The 5,115-nt window shown below is 33.5% G+C and overlaps 1 long non-coding RNA gene across 1 annotated transcript; it reads right to left on the bottom strand.

The window, feature by feature from the left end:
• Positions 1-1,825: 1,825 nt before the first annotated feature.
• Positions 1,826-4,587, bottom strand: LOC133821203 (uncharacterized). Its single transcript, XR_009887374.1, has 3 exons — positions 4,426-4,587; positions 4,256-4,329; positions 1,826-2,097 (listed from the first exon to the last, which is right to left on the bottom strand). It is a non-coding gene; the product is annotated as an uncharacterized LOC133821203 (long non-coding RNA).
• Between the last annotated feature and the right edge of the window lie 528 nt (positions 4,588-5,115).

Below are 5,115 nucleotides of genomic sequence, written 5' to 3'. Positions count from 1 at the left end.
CACATTTTCGAACGTACTCCATAGAATCTCCATTCATGGTGGGCCAAAAATATCATTGTCTCAACATATTTTTCGCTAGACTTTTACCCCCTACATGGTTGCCATAGAATCCCTCATCCACTTCGATCATTAGTAGTTCAGCTTCTGTTTTAGTAACACATCTGAGCAAAGGCATAGAATACCCTCTTCTATACCTTACTCCATCAATAATCATGTACCTAGCAGATTGCCTTGAAATTTGCCGGGCTTCATTTCTGACATGAGGCAATCTTTCGTGCTCAATGTACTTGGCTATAGGAGTCATCAAGGAGGGAGTATTATCTAATAGTAGCGTTTGCTCTATTTCGTTAATAGTTGGTTGGGCTAGGTGCTCAACTAGTATTACGTTTAGGGTGTCTGCATCCTTGGTACTTGCGAGTTTTGCTAGTGCATCTGCATTGGAATTTTGTTCATGGGGCATTTTAGTCAATGACACTGAGTCAATTTATACGACGGAATAAGAATTAAATGAATTGGAATCAAGTAAACGACACAAAGAATTTTATAGTTGTTCGGCCCAAAAAGTTGGCAATGACCTACGTCCACTTGCACTTTTATTTATCAGAAAAGTGTCACTCTTAAGATCAAGAAGAAACAGGGTTGAACTGAGTTTCTTAAGCTGGTGAAAGAATACAATTCGAAAGGTTTTGTACGTAGAGTGCTTACAAAAGAAATCTCTTGCTCTTTTTCTCCACTCTTTCACCTAGGGTTAATGATTGAATAAATCTCTTATTTATAGAGTCTTAAAGGGCTAAGGACCCTTACAAGCAAATGTAGGCCCTCCACGTGTAGGTGTGGGATCACTACATTCAATTACACATTCAAATAAGATAGGAATAATACAATTTAAATATCAGTTACATAATTACCTTGGAATATTTGATAGAGTCTCGTGAAACCAGTATCTTTGGGTAAAGCATACTGCTTAACAAACAAGTCTTGTACTCCGAGCAGCTTCATGAGATGGCACGAGTCTGCTCCAGCATCGAGTAGGTTATTGGCTCTTTTCGAAACAACATTTTATACTCTGACATAGCCTCTTCGAGCAGTTACTCATTCCAACCAGCATTCTAAATTTAATGTGGTATGAAACCATATGTCTTCTTCATAGCAACAACGTCATCCAGTCAAAATTGGGTTAAACAATAATAATATATAATACATAATCTTAATTTTTATTACAAAAATTATCATTTATATTTCAAAAGAAAACATGTTTTTTTTATTACTTAATCTAACACACACATATATATATATTGATATTAAATTACAACAAATATTATAAATTCATTATATATAAGTAACGTGTGTGTGCAAATAGTATGACTATGTAACTACATAATAAATTATAATAACATTTCTCTTTTATCAAGAATAAGCAATTTTCTTCTCCGATCATTGATGTATGATTTAAATAATATCATAAATATTTAGTTAATTTTTCTTTTAATATGTTTATGTCATTTTTTTTATATATTATATTGTTTATTTATTTAAAATTTATATGACCATCATAAAAACTCAACAAAAAAAAAAAAAAAAAATGTCAAAATAAAACTAAGCAAGCATGCATTGCACATTGCTTGCACCTAAATTTAAATATTAAAAAACTAAATATGTGTATAAAAAATAAATAAAAAAATATTATTTATATTGTGTTTGAATTTAAATTTTAAACCTAAATAATTATCTTTTATTTCATCTAAAAATTCAAATAAGAAATTTATGTTTTTAAAAAGGTCTTATTGTAACGACCCTCAAAACATATAAGACCAAAACATGTGGAAATCTAAACTTTTACTTTAAATCATTGAACCAAAATCCATATAAAAAAATAATTCAAAATGTCGTGTGCGCACACTTTTAGTTTAGCAAGCAGAAATACAACTTCTCTTCCACAGAGTTATGTCAAAAAAATTATTCCAAAAGAAATAACAAACTTCCAGCTCTTTCTTTTCAAAATGGTGATCCATCAAAAACCTCCCCCAGGTCAAGCCACATGTACATATCCACAAGCAGACTCCGGCGCTCACTGCTCCATTTTGCTTTTGCACTTACCTACAACATAAAACAACTAGGTAAGTGAAAACACTTAGTAAGAATAGCCTTGCACACAAATATACTAAACCAGCACTCAGAAAATTCCCAGAACATCCAATATAGATAACCATATCCGAACAATAAATTTGGTTGTTTCTAACGACCAAGTTCACACATAACACAATAACCTGCACTCAGAAAGTTCCCAGAACATACAATATATCACTCACATCGTAATATCCTGCACTCAAAAGATTCTCAGAATAATCAAGATATAATTAACACACATCATGACTAAGCAATCAAATCATCAACAAGGGATACAGGCATAAAAGTGGTTCCAACATTTATGTCCTGGCTCCAACCTGGACTATATTACCATTGTCGTGCCTCCAACCCAGACTATATTTCCATTGTCCTAGCTCCAACCCGGACTATATTTTTACCATTTCCTAGCTCCAACCCGGACTATATTACTATTGTCCTAGCTCCAACTCGGACTATATTACCATTGTCTTGGCTCCAACCCAGACTATATTACGCTAGGGTTTTGGCTCCAACCCGAACCTACTTACCATTTAGTCGTAGAATGCTAGAGCATTGCAAGAGTAGGCATTAAGAATGCTTTGGTATTAATGACCAAAACTAGTGTAATCTACTACTACAAGCACACACTAGTATATTCATGTTGTAGCCAAGAAAGAGAAAGGCTAACTTACTTGGAGTCCTTAGCTCCCAGTTGGATCTTTAACATCACTATTTGTTTTCCTTTCATGGTTACGGTAATTAATACAGTGTACTCGGATTAAACTATGGCATACTCTTATAGCTAATATTCTATGATAGCTACATGCAATAAAGTTCTCTTAGAGTCTCTATACTATAGCCTCTTATACACCTTACAGTGTATAAGGCCAGATTTCGTTTCAATCATTACAGTATCATGAGAGAATTGGTCTCACCACAACGCGCTCTCCGTATCTTGCATCTTAATATTCTTTAACTAGGGAAAAAAGAGTTCTACTCAACTCATAACTTTAGAAAAATACTAACTTGTCGTCTTCTTATGAAAATTTACCGTTTTCTACCATTTACCAAAATACCGCATTTTCACCCTTTACACATAATATCCGACAATGTTATCTCATTCTCTTAATGGTTTCTACAAAACCTCAAACTCCCATTTTTATCCATAACCTAGGATCTCTTTTTATGTTTTTTGAAAAGAAGGGAAATTGGACCCTTAACTTATAAAACGGTAAAAATCAACTTTTCCTTAAGGTTCAAAATTGCTACTTTTCAGTTTTTAGGGCAAACTTAGAAAACTTATTTATCTTAAACCTTAACATAATTTTCTCTCAAATATTACAGGAGTCCTTGTAAACATCTTAAATAATTCCCTTAAAATTTTTATAATTTTTGGGAAGGCAAAACCAATTCGAATTTTCAAAGCGATCTGGGCAGTGCCTGCTAGCAAGAAGTTTTTCCCAGATTTTATGGTAACTTTGAAAATTTATTTATCTTACACCATAACCCAGTTCTTTATGAAATTTTACAAAGATCTTTATTCATGTCTATATTATTTTCCTTCAAATTTTCATAATTTTTGGAATAAAAAAACTCATAAAAATGTTTAAAGAAATCTGGGCAGTACTTGCTGCCCAGAAGTTTTGTTTCCAGATTCTAAGGAAAACGTTATACTTTAACACATTTTCCTCTACAATTTTACAGTTACCCTTATACATGTTTAAAATAACACCTTACCAAATTTTATAGCTTGTAGATTAGGAAAACCCGTTCAAAAGTCAAAACAATTCCAAAACGTTCATAACTTAGTTTTAAAAATACATTTTCACGATTTTCCAAAGCCTATCATCAAGTACTGACAAAGAACTTTGCAACTACAAAAATATTTTCACAGACAGAGGCAATGGATTCCAATCTGACACGTTGGAATTCAGACCACGAAATTTTGGCAGCATGCATTTTACACAATCTAACAACAATAAGCATTTCTAGCATAACCCTAGCCACATGCATGCATGAAAATCAACATACCACACATAAATGTCAACATTAAGCATAAATAATAAGCTCAAAAACTATTGAAATACCTTATACATCCAGATCTACAAGAATCACCACAAAACATAAAGAACTCAACCATAGATTCTACCTTTCAAAGCCCTAGTTTGGAGATGTGTTCCTTAGCTCTTCAAAACCTTCCCTTAGTGCTCTAAACTCTCAAAACTGAGCCCCAAATTCCACATGCAGATTTTTAAGAAAAGGATTAGGGTAGAAAACTTAGATGATGAAGAAAACATGCAAACTACCAAGATTTCTTACCTTGCCATCACTAGATCACCATAGTGCTAAATCCTTGAGGTACTACCCGTACAAGCCTCTCATGAACCCTAGAACACAAGATCAAAGTCATGCATGGCTATTAGATCACATGCATGCAACATTAACCTTTAGGGTTTCAGGTTTGGGGAGAGAGAATGGAGGAGATTGTTTTTGTTTTCTTGGGCGAAAAGGAAATTTAAAAATAAATTATCAGATGTGTAAGAGGAAAATGATTGGAGGTTAAGCCAATGGGTAGGGTGAGGCTCTTACTCTTCCTAGGTTAGATGTCCTAGGCTCTTGAGAGCCCTAGGTCCTAGCCTTGCTGCCCACTCCTCTCTCTCTCTCTCTTCCATTGGAAATTACTTTTATGCCCTTGCTTATTTGACCTCATATTTAAGGAATCCAAGGGCCCTTTGGGAATTTTGTGTTCTAAATTTCCCTTAACTTTTAGCCTATAGTTTTACATCTCCAAGAATAATTAATTAAATTAAATGTGAGCCAAAAATAAAATTTGTCACATATCACATAATTTTGGTAATTTTATCAAATTGACCAAAATGCCCTTAGAGGCCCGAGCAAGAAATTCTCATTCTTAAGCCCGATTGATTGGAATTCAAACCTCAATCAATTTTTCTTAAACTTATTGGCTAGAATATAAGGTCCTAGTTGCCAGAAAAAATTAATATTTTT

The sequence above is a fragment of the Humulus lupulus genome, chromosome 3, assembly GCF_963169125.1.
Source record: "Humulus lupulus chromosome 3, drHumLupu1.1, whole genome shotgun sequence".
In the NCBI taxonomy this organism is placed as follows: domain Eukaryota; kingdom Viridiplantae; phylum Streptophyta; class Magnoliopsida; order Rosales; family Cannabaceae; genus Humulus; species Humulus lupulus.
The sequence above is the reverse complement of the archived record's forward strand: the minus strand, read 5'-3'. Positions and strand labels throughout refer to the sequence as shown.